We start from the raw sequence: 17433 nt of genomic DNA on the forward strand, positions 1-17433 counted from the left end.
GCTGAGGCACGGATTTTGACTGTTTATATTGATCAACTTTTATTTCTTTTATGGTTGTCCTCTGGACAAGGCAGTAATCTAGTGCATTAAACTGAAAAACAGTATACCTTATCTGGGTGCCCTTGAGTCAGTAAGTAGTGACTAAGGATGAAGTAATCAAGTGCAATAACACGAAGGGCAATATGCCTATTCCCGAAGCCCTTGAGATAGTGGGTGCGGCTAAGAGTAAAATCATGTGCATTAACACAAAGGGCAAATATGCCTATTCCCAATGATTTGGAGCCAGGGGGAGCAGCTAAGGGTAAAGTAATTAAGTACATCTGTCAAGATCGGACTGGCGAGTAAACTGGGACCAGGGGCACCTTTCCTTGCCCTAGCACTCGGGGGTGCCCTAGCTTGCCCTGTTCACCAGGATACTGTTGTGAATTCTGTGGCTGAATTCACTCCTGTGGTCACAAGTGGTACTGCAGCTTCTGAGCTTCCTCCCTCAGGTGTTCTGGTGAGCTCGTTAGCTGCTTCGTTATTTAACTCCACCTGATTCTGTTTTCCTTGCTCCTTGTCAATGTTCCAGTGTTGGATCTGAGCTTCTGGATCTTTCCTGTGGCCTGCTGCTCTGCTTAGATAAGTGCTTCTTTGCTTTTTGTTGCTATATTTTCTGTCCAGCTTGTCTATTGGTTTTGCTGGAAGCACTGAGACGCAAGGGGTGTACCGCCGTGCCGTTAGTTCGGCACGGTGGATCTTTTTGCCCCCTTTGCGTGGTTTTTGCTTTAGGGTTTTTTGTAGACTGCAAAGTTCTCTTTACTATCCTCGCTCTATCTAGAATATCGGGCCTCACTTTGCTGAATCTATTTCATCCCTACGTTTTGTCTTTTCATCTTACTCACCGTCATTATATGTGGGGGGCTGCCTTTTCCTTTGGGGTATCTCTCTGAGGCAAGCCAGGCTTGTTTTTCTATCTTCAGGCTAGTCAGTTTCTCAGGCTGTGCCGAGTTGCATAGGTAGCGTGAGGCGCAATCCACAGCCACCTTTAGTTGTGTTTAGGATAGGTTCAGGTATTGCGGTCTACAGAGATTCCACGTCTCAGAGCTCGTTCTATTGTTTTTGGGTTATTGTCAGATCACTGTATGTGCTCTGATCGCTGGTACACTGTGTCACTGGATTGCACTCATAACAGTACAAGGAGCCAAACTAATGATTCTCAATAGAGGGAAAAAGGAAGTTCTGACATCATTTTTTTTTCTCAGCTCTGTGTTCAGTCTTTTTTTCCCCTAGACATTTGGGTGCTTCAGGACACAGCTGTGGACATGGATATTCAGGGTCTGTGCTCTTCAATGGATAATCTCGTTATAAATGTACAAAAGATTCAAGATACTATTGATCAGAAATCTATGCTAGAACCAAGAATTCCTATTCCTGATTTGTTTTTTGGTGATAGAACTAAGTTTCTGAGCTTCAAAAATAATTGTAAGCTATTTCTGGCCTTGAAACCTCATTCTTCTGGTAATCCTATTCAACAGGTTTTGATTATTATTTCTTTTTTGCGTGGCGACCCTTAGTACTGGGCATTTTCTCTTGCGCCAGGAGACCCTGCATTGAGTAATGTCGATGCGTTTTTCCTGGCGCTCAGATTACTGTACGATGAGCCTAATTCAGTGGATCAGGCTGAGAAAAATTTGCTGGCTTTATGCCAGGGTCAGGATGATATAGAAGTATATTGTCAGAAATTTAGGAAGTGGTCAGTACTCACTCAGTGGAATGAATCTGCGCTGGCAGCTTTGTTCAGAAAGGGTCTCTCTGAGGCTCTTAAGGATGTCATGGTGGGTTTTCCTATTCCTGCTGGTTTGAATGAGTCTATGACTTTGGCCATTCAGATCGGTCGACGCTTGCGCGAGCGTAAATCTGTGCATCAGTATTGCCTGAGATTAAACCTGAGCCTATGCAGTGCGATAGGACTATGACCAGAGTTGAACGGCAAGAACACAGACGTCTGAATGGGCTGTGTTTCTACTGTGGTGATTCCACTCATGCTATTTCTGATTGTCCTAAGCGCACTAAGCGGTTCGCTAGGTCTGCCGTCATTGGTACTGTACAGTCCAAATTCCTTCTGTCCGTTACCTTGATATGCTCTTTGTCATCGTATTCTGTCATGGCGTTTGTGGATTCAGGCGCTGCCCTGAATCTGATGGATTTGGATTATGCTAAACGTTGTGGGTTTTTCTTGGAGCCTTTGCGGTGTCCTATTCCGTTGAGAGGAATTGATGCTACACCTTTGGCCAAGAATAAACCTCAGTACTGGGCCCAGCTGACCATGTGCATGGCTCCTGCACATCAGGAAGTTATTCGCTTTCTGGTGCTGCATAATCTACATGATGTGGTCGTGTTGGGGTTGCCATGGCTGCAAACCCATAATCCAGTATTGGATTGGAACTCTATGTCGGTATCCAGCTGGGGTTGTCAGGGGGTACATGGTGATGTTCCATTTTTGTCAATTTCGTCATCCACTCCTTCTGAGGTCCCAGAGTTCTTGTCTGATTATCAGGATGTATTTGAAGAGCCCAAGTCCGATGCCCTACCTCCGCATAGGGATTGTGATTGTGCTATCAATTTGATTCCTGGTAGTAAATTCCCTAAAGGTCGATTATTTAATTTATCCGTGCCTGAACACGCCGCTATGCGCAGTTATGTGAAGGAATCCCTGGAGAAGGGACATATTCGCCCATCGTCATCACCACTGGGAGCAGGGTTCTTTTTTGTAGCCAAGAAGGATGGTTCGCTGAGACCGTGTATTGATTACCGCCTTCTTAATAAGATCACTGTTAAATTTCAGTATCCCTTGCCATTGTTATCTGACTTGTTTGCTCGGATTAAGGGGGCTAGTTGGTTCACTAAGATAGATCTTCGTGGTGCGTATAATCTGGTGAGAATCAGGCAAGGAGATGAATGGAAAACTGCATTTAATACGCCCGAGGGTCATTTTGAGTATCTAGTGATGCCGTTCGGACTTGCCAATGCTCCATCTGTGTTTCAGTCTTTTATGCATGACATCTTCCGTGAGTATCTGGATAAATTCCTGATTGTTTACTTGGATGCCATTTTGATCTTCTCAGATGATTGGGAGTCTCATGTGAAGCAGGTCAGAATGGTTTTTCAGGTCCTGCGTGCTAATTCTTTGTTTGTGAAGGGATCAAAGTGTCTCTTTGGTGTGCAGAAAGTTTCATTTTTGGGGTTCATCTTTTCCCCTTCTACTATCGAGATGGATCCGGTTAAGGTCCAAGCCATCCAGGATTGGACTCAGCCGACATCTCTGAAACGTCTGCAAAAGATCCTGGGCTTTGCTAATTTTTATCGTCGCTTCATCTGTAATTTTTCTAGCATTGCCAAACCATTGACCGATTTGACCAAGAAGGGTGCTGATTTGGTTAATTGGTCTTCTGCTGCTGTGGAGGCTTTTCGGGAGTTGAAGCGTCGTTTTTGTTCTGCCCCTGTGTTGTGTCAGCCAGATGTTTCTCTTCCGTTCCAGGTCGAGGTTGATGCTTCTGAGATTGGAGCAGGGGCGGTTTTGTCACAGAGAGGTTCTGGTTGCTCAGTGATGAAACCATGTGCTTTCTTTTCCAGGAATTTTTCGCCCGCTGAGCGTAATTATGATGTGGGCAACCGAGAGTTGCTGGCTATGAAGTGGGCATTCGAGGAGTGGCGTCATTGGCTTGAAGGAGCTAAGCATCGCGTGGTGGTATTGACTGATCATAAGAACTTGACTTATCTCGAGTCTGCCAAGCGCTTGAATCCTAGACAGGCCCGTTGGTCGTTATTTTTTGCCCGCTTCGACTTTGTGATTTCGTACCTTCCGGGCTCTAAAAATGTGAAGGCGGATGCTCTGTCTAGGAGTTTTGTGCCAGACTCCCCGGGGTTATCTGAGCCGGCGGGTATTCTCAAGGAAGGTGTCATTGTGTCTGCTATCTCCCCTGATTTGCGGAGGGTGCTGCAAAAATTTCAGGCGAATAAACCTGATCGTTGTCCAGCGGAGAAACTGTTCGTCCCTGATAGGTGGACTAATAAAGTTATCTCTGAACTTCATTGTTCGGTGTTGGCTGGTCATCCTGGAATCTTTGGTACCAGAGAGTTAGTGGCTAGATCCTTCTGGTGGCCATCTCTGTCACGGGATGTACGTACTTTTGTGCAGTCCTGTGGGATTTGTGCTAGGGCTAAGCCCTGCTGTTCTCGTGCCAGTGGGTTGCTTTTGCCCTTGCCGGTCCCAAAGAGGCCTTGGACACATATTTCGATGGATTTCATTTCTGACCTTCCCGTTTCTCAAAAGATGTCAGTCATTTGGGTGGTCTGTGATCGCTTTTCTAAAATGGTCCATCTGGTGCCCTTGGTTAAATTGCCTTCCTCCTCTGATTTGGTGCCTTTGTTCTTCCAGCATGTGGTTCGTTTGCATGGCATTCCTGAGAATATTGTTTCTGACAGAGGTTCCCAGTTTGTTTCAAGGTTTTGGCGAGCCTTTTGTGGTAGGATGGGCATTGACCTATCTTTTTCCTCGGCTTTCCATCCTCAGACTAATGGCCAGACCGAACGAACCAATCAGACCTTGGAAACATATCTGAGATGTTTTGTTTCTGCTGACCAGGATGATTGGGTGTCCTTTTTGCCGTTGGCTGAGTTCGCCCTTAATAATCGGGCCAGCTCGGCTACCTTGGTTTCTCCATTTTTCTGCAATTCTGGGTTCCATCCTCATTCCTCTTCAGGACAGGTTGAGTCTTCGGACTGTCCTGGTGTGGATTCTGTGGTGGACAGGTTGCAGCAGATCTGGACTCAGGTAGTGGACAATTTGACCTTGTCCCAGGAGAAGGCTCAACTTTTCGCTAATCGCAGACGCCGTGTGGGTCCCCGACTTCGTGTTGGGGATCTGGTTTGGTTATCTTCTCGTCATATTCCTATGAAGGTTTCCTCTCCTAAATTTAAACCTCGTTTTATTGGTCCGTATAGGATTTCTGAGGCTCTCAATCCTGTGTCTTTTCGTCTGACCCTCCCAGACTCCTTTTCCATACATAATGTATTCCATAGGTCGTTGTTGCGGAGATACGTGGCACCTATGGTTCCATCTGTTGAGCCTCCTGCCCCGGTTTTGGTGGAGGGGGAATTGGAGTATATTGTGGAGAAGATTTTGGATTCTCGTGTTTCTAGACGGAAACTCCAGTATCTGGTTAAATGGAAGGGTTATGCTCAGGAAGATAATTCCTGGGTTTTTGCCTCTGATGTCCATGCTCCCGATCTTGTTCGTGCCTTTCATGTGGCTCATCCTGGTCGGCCTGGGGGCTCTGGTGAGGGTTCGGTGACCCCTCCTCAAGGTGGGGAGTACTGTTGTGAATTCTGTGGCTGAATTCACTCCTGTGGTCACAAGTGGTACTGCAGCTTCTGAGCTTCCTCCCTCAGGTGTTCTGGTGAGCTCGTTAGCTGCTTCGTTATTTAACTCCACCTGATTCTGTTTTCCTTGCTCCTTGTCAATGTTGCAGTGTTGGATCTGAGCTTCTGGATCTTTCCTGTGTACTTCTGCTCTGCTGGGATAAGTGCTTCTTTGCTTTTTGTTGCTATATTTTCTGTCCAGCTTGTCTATTGGTTTTGCTGGAAGCTCTGAGACGCAAGGGGTGTACCGCCGTGCCGTTAGTTCGGCACGGTGGGTCTTTTTGCCCCCTTTGCGTGGTTTTTGCTTTAGGGTTTTTTGTAGACTGCAAAGTTCTCTTTACTATCCTCGCTCTATCTAGAATATCGGGCCTCACTTTGCTGAATCTATTTCATCCCTACGTTTTGTCTTTTCATCTTACTCACCGTCATTATATGTGGGGGGCTGCCTTTTCCTTTGGGGTATCTCTCTGAGGCAAGCCAGGCTTGTTTTTCTATCTTCAGGCTAGTCAGTTTCTCAGGCTGTGCCGAGTTGCATAGGTAGCGTCAGGCGCAATCCACAGCCACCTTTAGTTGTGTTTAGGATAGGTTCAGGTATTGCGGTCTACAGAGATTCCACGTCTCAGAGCTCGTTCTATTGTTTTTGGGTTATTGTCAGATCACTGTATGTGCTCTGATCGCTGGTACACTGTGTCACTGGATTGCACTCATAACAGAATACCTCAGATGGCGAGGATGCTTTGGCTTCCGCCCTTGCCCTGCCTCCTAGCTGCAGCCCTGCATCTGCCCCCCTCCCCCACCCAGGGAGAGAGGCGCTACCATGTACCGCAGTACACCAACCTGACAGACAGGGGAACAAAGACAAGGGTAAAAGAAAATTTCACTCACACAAATATAGTCTCACAAATAACAGAGGTATTCACCAGGGTGTGAAGGAAGGGGGGGAAGAAAATAAGGTAGGTAAGGATGAGGAATTTCCAAGCGTACAAACCAAGCAACTGTCAAACAGTAAACTCCTCCTGCTCTCCAGACACCAGCTCCTCACTCTCCAGGTTTATCTAGTGTGATGCAGTGACACCTGTTACAGGTAGGGGGTGCTGCATGGTCTTTCCAGAATGTGCATGGAGGTGTATTGAGGCCATGAGAGTGCATGATACTTGCACGCATAACTGTGGTGATGAGACAAATCCGGCATTATTGTGAATGGCCTGAATGTGTGTCACAGAGGAAGACGCTCTGCACTGTCAACCTTAATGAATGTTGTTCTCATACCTGTAGTCCACAAGTATAGTTGTGTTGTTTAAAGAGGGAGGCTGGCAGGGCTAGTTATGAGAGATGGGTGGGTCAAACTAGCCACACACACACTCCCATTTAGGGGAGTGGTTACAGATTGATAATGTGACCAGGGTGTGGGTCGCATGGTCTCTGTGTGTAGACCTGAATGGTCAGTGCTGTAGGTCCTGGAAGAGCCTATGTGTTGGGAGTGTTGTCTTCCTGAAGAGCACGTGGTCGGGCTTTGGACCTGGTGGCCTGGGCTGTTGGACGAACATCCTGAATAGCACCTGGACAGGCCACATGCCTGTGTGTTGGATGGTCCCAGTTGGGGATGGACATCCTGAATAGCGCACAGTGAGACTGTGGTCCTGGACAGTCTGTGTTGGAACCTCCTGTGAGTGGAGTCTTCCTGGAGCACCTGAGAGACCGTGGACATGGATGGTCTGTGTTGGGGAAGCTACCGACCTTCGGTGGCTCTGGACTGACTGATGTGTGCCTGCTGTGGATTGGCAGGTCCACGAAGCTGACAAGCGTCTTGCTGTGGATTGGCAGGTCCACGAAGCTGACAAACGTCTTGCTGAGGATTGGCAGGGCCACGAAGCTGACAAGCGTCTTGCTGAGGATTGGCGGGGCCACGAAGCTGACAAGCATCTTGCTGTGGATCGGCGGGTCCACGAAGTCTGCATTGGAGCTGTGCTGAACCTTTTGGCGTCAACACAAAAAGTCCTTACATACAGTGATAACCCATTACATACGGGCTGCACTTCTTAAGCCAATATACCACATTATTTTTTAGTACATCTCATCAGATATTTCCCTGAAAACAAAAAATGAATTGAAGTGACCATAAAATTCTTATAAAATACACATTTTTATTCTTACAAAAGATATTTTTAAAATTTCAGGAATTAAGGTACGGTAATTGGAAAATTGGAGGTTACTTTATAAAATGTCTGTAATATTAATTATATGGCATCCTAAAATACTTAGACCATATTATAATCAAATTGGCTTCCTATAGAGATCCATGTATCAATATTATGACCAGCAATTAGATAAGGTACTTAATGACATACAATACAAAGCAACAATTGTGCAAGGAAGCATATACAATCACATAACCACCAGATGGTGCTATTGCTTGTATTTCAAGCTAATGTGGTAAAGATATTATCTATTTAAAGTTAAGGAAAGCTACTACAAAAAAGGGAGCACTGCTATAAATAACTTTAATTAGTGTCCCCTTTGACCCAACAATGTGGTAAGGCTATAAGAATAAATATGGCATAAAAATTTGCCACAAGGCATGTAAAGTGCAAATCACCAAAAACGCCTTAAAATTGCAAACCTAGTGGATAGAAGGAGCAAATATTCGTTTGATATATAAACCTAAATTAGGAATATATTTTACCTGGTTATTGCAATGAGCTAGAATGTGCCGCCAACGGAACCTAAAGACCTCCTGCCCCGACACACGCGTCTCGCCCAGCTTCTTCGGGGGGCGAAACACGCGCAGATTAACTACTATACAGAAGGAAATCAGCAACAGAGATGAATCTGATCCGGAGAGAAGACGGGATATTACATTACAGCCGGATAGATTTAGAAGCTGGAGATGGCGGTGGAGTAGTAGCGCTGCTCGGCCAGTAATGCTGCGTCCCCGTGTGTCCGCGCCAAGGAGTGACTGTGGGGGACAACTGTGATCCCAGTCACAGACAGATGGGCCAAATGGGACATTAGGAAGATTCTGGAAACAGGATATTTTTTCTTATGCCCCGCCCATGCATGTAAGACCCGCCCCTAATCTATGGCATTAGCATTACAAATAGCGCACAGAAATACAGACCCCCAACAAAATCAGACCACAGACCAAAGAGCTAAAACAAATACAACCCCCCATCTATACAGAACCCAAACAAGACTGTCTATCGGTATAGACCTGAAACTAGACCCTCATATATATATAGCCCCCAAACCAGACCTCATCTATATAGACCCCAAACTAGACCCCATCTATAGACTCCAAAACAGAGCCCCATCTATACAGCACCCAAACAAGACTGTCTATCGGTATAGACCTGAAACTAGACCCTCATATATATAGACCCCAAACCAGACCCTCATGTATGTAGACCCCAAACCAGACTCTATCTATATAGACTCCAAACTAGACCCCATTTATAGACTCCAAAACAGAGCCCCATCTATACAGACCTCAGAATAGACCCTCAATATGTACAGTACTTACTAAGACCAGACTCCCGAAACAAATCAGATCTCTTACCATTCTCCCGATCAGCTATATTGCATGGGACCCTTGAAAACTCCTTCCTGCTCTGTCTTGTGTATGTTTATGGGGGAGACTATAATACATTTATGGAGCCAAGTCTGTACCATCTACTGTGACTGTCAGCTGTAACATACAGCTAGCTCTGATCCTGGCCCATACCCACCAACTATCTTGATATTGTAATGACAATCTGAGGAACCAAAATCTACACCTAAAAATATTGAATATTTCGTTACCACCATCCTTGGTCTCCCAGTTGTGCTCCTCCTTTCCATTTAGATGGCGAACTGACTCCCTAGCCTATTTGGGTATAAAGCTTACTGCCAAATCATCACAATTATATGATGCCAACTATAAAATAGCCCTACAAAGGGCGGAGCTTGATCTGGAGAGATGGAATAAATTACATTTATCCTGGCTTGGAAGAGTTAACGCAATCAAAATGGATCTGTTACCGCGTCTTCTTTATTTCTTCCAGACCATTCCTTTGTTTCTCCCAGCCTCCTTTTTCTCCAGACTCAAGACAGCAATTACGAGATTTGTATGGACTGGCAGGCGTCCACGCTTGTCATACCATCTTCTGAGCAGAACTAAGCAATCCGGGCGACTGAGCCTTCCTGATTTCTTTCTTTACAATTATGCATCACTCGGAACTTGCATACTCGATCTGTTTCACCACAAGCTCAGTAAAAAATGGGTTGATCTAGAGATGAAGCTTTCATTAAGTAACCCGATAGCATCAATTTGGAGAGGAGGCCCCACGAAAACTCAAGGAGATGACTTACCTTTCATTACCAGAAACCTGGTCCTGTTTATCAAATATGGCAATCAAAAACTTAATATCTCATCCATTCCAGGCCCCATGACCCCAGTTTCTGACAATCCAGGCTTTCCCGCAGGCCTGGACAGTTATATTCTTGCATAAACATAAAGACAGTCACCCAATAGCATATGACTACATAGACCAGTCCTCAATAAAGCCCCTATAGTCGTGCTTTGCCGGAGCTAGCCCTCCACCGGGTTCATGGCTTTTCCATGAACAAATCAAAAGCTACCTCAATAAGTTATCTAAACAGGCTGACATTTTCCGATGACTTACCCCTTTTGAGTCCGTGTGCCTGGGGGAGGGTTCTTTGGTTCATACGGTGTCACCGTTATATAAAATGTTTCAGGGACACCAATTAGCTTCACTTGATCCTCCTTTATTCTTTTTGAAATGGGAGAATGAACTGAACAAATCTTGGACACCAGAGGATCGCTCCAAGAGACTCCTCCTCACTTTCAGATCCTCATTATGTTCAGATTATCAGGAAGGAGGTTACAAACTTTTAACTAGGTGGTACAGATGTCCATCTAGTATTCACATTATGTTTCCCGCTACCCCAGATATCTGCTGGAAGTGTTGGAAGGATGAGGGTTCATACACACATATTTGGTGGCCCTGCCCACTCATCCACAACTTTTGGATGTCCATTTTCGATCTTTACAACAAATTGTCCTTTTACAAAACACAGCCTACCATGGAATTGGCTCTATTATCTATATGTGACTTCTCCATCGCCAAATTTAAGAGGAGTCTATTAAGACATTTCCTCGTGGCCTGGCGCAACCTAATTCCTCGCTACTGGAAACAATCAAAATCTCCTTCACGATCTGATTTTGTCTTGGAACTCAATCATATTCTTAAGGCCCCGTCACACTAAGTCAGACGCATGTGGTTATGACGAGGGTATTATGATGGTGTAGGGGCACTGTGCTGGAGACGCATGTGGTTATGAGGAGGGTATTATGATGGTGAAGGGGCACTGTGCTGGAGACGCATGTGGTTATGAGGAGGGTATTATGATGGTGTAGGGGCACTGTGCTGGAGACGCATGTGGTTATGAGGAGGGTATTATGATGGTGAAGGGGCACTGTGCTGGAGACGCATGTGGTTATTAGGAGGGTATTATGATGGTGTAGGGGCACTGTGCTGGAGACGTATGTAGTTATGAGGAGAGTATTATGATGGTGTAGGGGCACTGTGCTGGGGACGCATGTGGTTATTAGGAGGGTATTATGATGGTGTAGGGGCACTGTGCTGGAGATGCATGTGGTTATGAGGAGGGTATTATGATGGTGTAGGGGCACTGTGCTGGAGACGTATGTGGTTATAAGGAGAGTATTATGATGGTGTAGGGGCACTGTGCTGGGGACGCATGTGGTTATTAGGAGGGTATTATGATGGTGTAGGGGCACTGTGCTGGGGACGCATGTGGTTATGAGGAGGGTATTATGATGGTGTAGGGGCACTGTGCTGGAGAAGCATATGGTTATGAGGAGGGTATTATGATGGTGTAGGGGCACTGTGCTGGAGACACATGTGGTTATTAGGAGAGTATTATGATGGTGTAGGGGCACTGTGCTGGAGACGCATGTGGTTATTAGGATGGTATTATGATGGTGTAGGGGCACTGTGCTGGAGACGCATGTGGTTATGAGGAGGGTATTATGATGGTGTAGGGGCACTGTGCTGGAGACGCATGTGGTTATTAGGAGAGTATTATGATGGTGTAGGGGCACTGTGCTGGAGACGCATGTGGTTATGAGGAGAGTATTATGATGGTGTAGGGGCACTGTGCTGGAGACGCATGTGGTTACGAGGAGAGTATTATGATGGTGTAGGGGCACTGTGCTGGAGACGCATGTGGTTACGAGGAGGGTATTATGATGGTGTAGGGGCACTGTGCTGGAGACGCATGTGGTTACGAGGAGGGTATTATGATGGTGTAGGGGCACTGTGCTGGAGACGCATGTGGTTACGAGGAGGGTATTATGATGGTGTAGGGGCACTGTGCTGGAGACGCATGTGGTTATGAGGAGAGTATTATGGTGTAGGGGCACTGTGCTGGAGACGCATGTGGTTATGAAGAGAGTATTATGATGGTGTAGGGGCACTGTGCTGGAGACGCATGTGGTTATGAGGAGGGTATTATGATGGTGAAGGGGCACTGTGCTGGAGACGCATGTGGTTATTAGGAGGGTATTATGATGGTGTAGGGGCACTGTGCTGGAGACGTATGTGGTTATAAGGAGAGTATTATGATGGTGTAGGGGCACTGTGCTGGGGACGCATGTGGTTATTAGGAGGGTATTATGATGGTGTAGGGGCACTGTGCTGGGGACGCATGTGGTTATGAGGAGGGTATTATGATGGTGTAGGGGCACTGTGCTGGAGACGCATGTGGTTATTAGGAGGGTATTATGATGGTGTAGGGGCACTGTGCTGGAGACGCATGTGGTTATTAGGTGGGTATTATGATGGTGTAGGGGCACTGTGCTGGAGATGCATGTGGTTATGAGGAGGGTATTATGATGGTGTAGGGGCACTGTGCTGGAGACGCATGTGGTTATGAGGAGAGTATTATGATGGTGTAGGGGCACTGTGCTGGAGACGCATGTGGTTATGAGGAGGGTATTATGATGGTGTAGGGGCACTGTGCTGGAGACGCATGTGGTTACGAGGAGGGTATTATGATGGTGTAGGGGCACTGTGCTGGAGACGCATGTGGTTACGAGGAGAGTATTATGGTGTAGGGGCACTGTGCTGGAGACGCATGTGGTTATGAGGAGAGTATTATGATGGTGTAGGGGCACTGTGCTGGAGACGCATGTGGTTATGAGGAGGGTATTATGATGGTGAAGGGGCACTGTGCTGGAGACGCATGTGGTTATTAGGAGGGTATTATGATGGTGTAGGGGCACTGTGCTGGAGACGTATGTGGTTATGAGGAGAGTATTATGATGGTGTAGGGGCACTGTGCTGGGGACGCATGTGGTTATTAGGAGGGTATTATGATGGTGTAGGGGCACTGTGCTGGAGATGCATGTGGTTATGAGGAGGGTATTATGATGGTGTAGGGGCACTGTGCTGGAGACGCATGTGGTTATTAGGAGGGTATTATGATGGTGTAGGGGCACTGTGCTGGAGACGCATGTGGTTATGAGGAAGGTATTATGATGGTGTAGGGGCATTGTGCTGGAGACGCATGTGGTTATTAGGTGGGTATTATGATGGTGTAGGGGCACTGTGCTGGAGACGCATGTGGTTATGAGGAGGGTATTATGATGGTGTAGGGGCACTGTGCTGGAGACGCATGTGGTTATTAGGAGGGTATTATGATGGTGTAGGGGCACTGTGCTGGAGACGCATGTGGTTATGAGGAGGGTATTATGATGGTGTTGGGGCACTGTGCTGGAGACGGATGTGGTTATGAGGAGGGTATTATGATGGTGTAGGGGCACTGTGCTGGAGACACATGTGGTTATGAGGAGGATATTATGATGGTGTATTGGCACTGTGCTGGAGACGCATGTGGTTATTAGGAGGGTATTATGATGGTGTAGGGGCACTGTGCTGGAGACCCATGTGGTTATGAGGAGGGTATTATGATGGTGTAGGGGCACTGTGCTGGAAACGCATGTGGTTATGAGGAGGGTATTATGATGGTGTAGGGGCACTGTGCTGGAGACGTATGTGGTTATGAGGAGGGTATTATGATGGTGTAGAGGCACTGTGCTGGGGACGCATGTGGTTATGAGGAGGGTATTATGATGGTGTAGGGGCACTGTGCTGGAGACGCATGTGGTTATGAGGAGAGTATTATGATAGTGTAGGGGCACTGTGCTGGAGACGCATGTGGTTATGAGGATGGTATTATGATGGTGTAGGGGCACTGTGCTGGGGACGCATGTGGTTATTAGGAGGGTATTATGATGGTGTAGGGGCACTGTGCTGGAGATGCATGTGGTTATGAGGAGGGTATTATGATGGTGTAGGGGCACTGTGCTGGAGACGCATGTGGTTATTAGGAGGGTATTATGATGGTGTAGGGGCACTGTGCTGGAGACGCATGTGGTTATGAGGAGGGTATTATGATGGTGTTGGGGCACTGTGCTGGAGACGTATGTGGTTATGAGGAGGGTATTATGATGGTGTAGGGGCACTGTGCTGGAGACGCATGTGGTTATTAGGAGGGTATTATGATGGTGTAGGGGCACTGTGCTGGAGACACATGTGGTTATGAGGAGAGTATTATGATGGTGTAGGGGCACTGTGCTGGAGACCCATGTGGTTATGAGGAGGATATTATGATGGTGTAGGGGCACTGTGCTGGAGACGCATGTGGTTATGAGGAGAGTATTATGATGGTGTAGGGGCACTGTGCTGGAGACCCATGTGGTTATGAGGAGGGTATTATGATGGTGTAGGGGCACTGTGCTGGAGACGCATGTGGTTATGAGGAGGGTATTATGATGGTGTAGGGGCACTGTGCTGGAGACGCATGTGGTTATGAGGAGAGTATTATGATGGTGTAGGGGCACTGTGCTGGAGACGCATGTGGTTATGAGGAGGGTATTATGATGGTGTAGGGGCACTGTGCTGGAGACGCATGTGGTTACGAGGAGGGTATTATGATGGTGTAGGGGCACTGTGCTGGAGACGCATGTGGTTATGAGGAGGGTATTATGATGGTGTAGGGGCACTGTGCTGGAGATGCATGTGGTTATGAGGAGAAAATTATGTTGGTGTAGGGGCACTGTGCTGGAGACGCATGTGGTTACGAGGAGGGTATTATGATGGTGTAGGGGCACTGTGCTGGAGACGCATGTGGTTACGAGGAGGGTATTATGATGGTGTAGGGGCACTGTGCTGGTGACACATGTGGTTACGAGGAGGGTATTATGATGGTGTAGGGGCACTGTGCTGGAGACGCATGTGGTTACGAGGAGAGTATTATGATGTAGGGGCACTTTGCTGGAGACGCATGTGGTTACGAGGAGGGTATTATGATGGTGTAGGGGCACTGTGCTGGAGACGCATGTGGTTATGAGGATGGTATTATGATGGTGTAGGGGCACTGTGCTGGAGACGCATGTGGTTACGAGGATGGTATTATGATGGTGTAGGGGCACTGTGCTGGAGACGCATGTGGTTATGAGGATGGTATTATGATGGTGTAGGGGCACTGTGCTAGAGACGCATGTGGTTATTAGGAGGGTATTATGATGGTGTAGGGGCACTGTGCTGGAGACGCATGTGGTTATGAGGATGGTATTATGATGGTGTAGGGGCACTGTGCTAGAGACGCATGTGGTTATTAGGAGGGTATTATGATGGTGTAGGGGCACTGTGCTGGAGACTCATGTGGTTACGAGGAAAGTATTATAATGGTGTAGGGGCACTGTGCTGGAGACGCATGTGGTTATGAGGAGAGTATTATGATGGTGTAGGGGCACTGTGCTGGAGACGCATGTGGTTATGAGGAGAGTATTATGATGGTGTAGGGGCACTGTGCTGGAGAAGCATGTGGTTATGAGGAGAGTAATATGATGGTGTAGGGGCACTGTGCTGGAGACGCATGTGGTTATGAGGAGGGTATTATGATGGTGTAGGGGCACTGTGCTGGAGACGCATGTGGTTATGAGGAGAGTATTATGATGGTGTAGGGGCACTGTGCTGGGGACACATGTGGTTACGAGGAGGGTATTATGATGGTGTAGGGGCACTGTGCTGGAGACGCATGTGGTTATGAGGATGGTATTATGGTGTAGGGGCACTGTGCTGGAAACCCATGTGGTTATTAGGAGGGTATTATGATGGTGTAGGGGCACTGTGCTGGAGACGTATGTGGTTATGAGGAGAGTATTATGATGGTGTAGGGGCACTGTGCTGGGGACGCATGTGGTTATGAGGATGGTATTATGATGGTGTAGGGGCACTGTGCTGGGGACGCATGTGGTTATTAGGAGGGTATTATGATGGTGTAGGGGCACTGTGCTGGAGATGCATGTGGTTATGAGGAGGGTATTATGATGGTGTAGGGGCACTGTGCTGGAGACGCATGTGGTTATTAGGAGGGTATTATGATGGTGTAAGGGCACTGTGCTGGAGACGCATGTGGTTATGAGGAGGGTATTATGATGGTGTTGGGGCACTGTGCTGGAGACGGATGTGGTTATGAGGAGGGTATTATGATGGTGTAGGGGCACTTTGCTGGAGACGCATGTGGTTATTAGGAGGGTATTATGATGGTGTAGGGGCACTGTGCTGGAGATGCATGTGGTTATGAGGAGGATATTATGATGGTGTAGGGGCACTGTGCTGGAGACCCATGTGGTTATGAGGAGGGTATTATGATGGTGTAGGGGCACTGTGCTGGAGACGCATGTGGTTATGAGGAGGGTATTATGATGGTGTAGGGGCACTGTGATGGAGACGCATGTGGTTATTAGGAGGGTATTATGATGGTGTAGGGGCACTGTGCTGGAGACGCATGTGGTTATGAGGAGAGTATTATGATGGTGTAGGGGCACTGTGCTGGAGACGCATGTGGTTATGAGGAGGGTATTATGATGGTGTAGGGGCACTGTGCTGGGGACGCATGTGGTTATTAGGAGGGTATTATGATGGTGTAGGGGCACTGTGCTGGAGATGCATGTGGTTATGAGGAGGGTATTATGATGGTGTAGGGGCACTGTGCTGGGGACGCATGTGGTTATTAGGAGGGTATTATGATGGTGTAGGGGCACTGTGCTGGAGACACATGTGGTTATGAGGAGAGTACTATGATGGTGTAGGGGCACTGTGCTGGAGACGTATGTGGTTATGAGGAGAGTATTATGATGATGTAGGGGCACTGTGCTGGAGAAGCATATGGTTATGAGGAGGGTATTATGATGGTGTAGGGGCACTGTGCTGGAGACACATGTGGTTATTAGGAGAGTATTATGATGGTGTAGGGGCACTGTGCTGGAGACGCATGTGGTTATTAGGATGGTATTATGATGGTGTAGGGGCACTGTGCTGGAGACGCATGTGGTTATGAGGAGGGTATTATGATGGTGTAGGGGCACTGTGCTGGAGACGCATGTGGTTATTAGGAGAGTATTATGATGGTGTAGGGGCACTGTGCTGGAGACGCATGTGGTTATGAGGAGGGTATTATGATGGTGTAGGGGCACTGTGCTGGAGACACATGTGGTTATTAGGAGAGTATTATGATGGTGTAGGGGCACTGTGCTGGAGACACATGTGGTTATTAGGAGAGTATTATGATGGTGTAGGGGCACTGTGCTGGAGACGCATGTGGTTATGAGGAGGGTATTATGATGGTGTAGGGGCACTGTGCTGGAGAAGCATGTGGTTATGAGGAGGGTATTATGATGATGTAGGGGCACTGTGCTGGAGAAGCATATGGTTATGAGGAGGGTATTATGATGGTGTAGAGGCACTGTGCTGGAGACGCATGTGGTTATGAGGAGGGTATTATGATGGTGTAGGGGCACTGTGCTGGAGACACATGTGGTTATTAGGAGAGTATTATGATGGTGTAGGGGCACTGTGCTGGAGACGCATGTGGTTATGAGGAGGGTATTATGATGGTGTAGGGGCACTGTGCTGGAGAAGCATGTGGTTATGAGGAGGG

General features: G+C 47.3%; 1 protein-coding gene across 2 annotated transcripts in view; it reads left to right on the plus strand.

Moving 5' to 3' along the window:
- The window catches only part of LOC138651903 (interferon-inducible GTPase 5-like), a 92144-nt gene that overhangs the window by 66471 nt on the left and 8240 nt on the right, over window positions 1–17433 (plus strand). The window lies entirely within an intron of this gene.

This window comes from Ranitomeya imitator, chromosome 10 (genome assembly GCF_032444005.1).
Source record: "Ranitomeya imitator isolate aRanImi1 chromosome 10, aRanImi1.pri, whole genome shotgun sequence".
Taxonomy (NCBI): domain Eukaryota; kingdom Metazoa; phylum Chordata; class Amphibia; order Anura; family Dendrobatidae; genus Ranitomeya; species Ranitomeya imitator.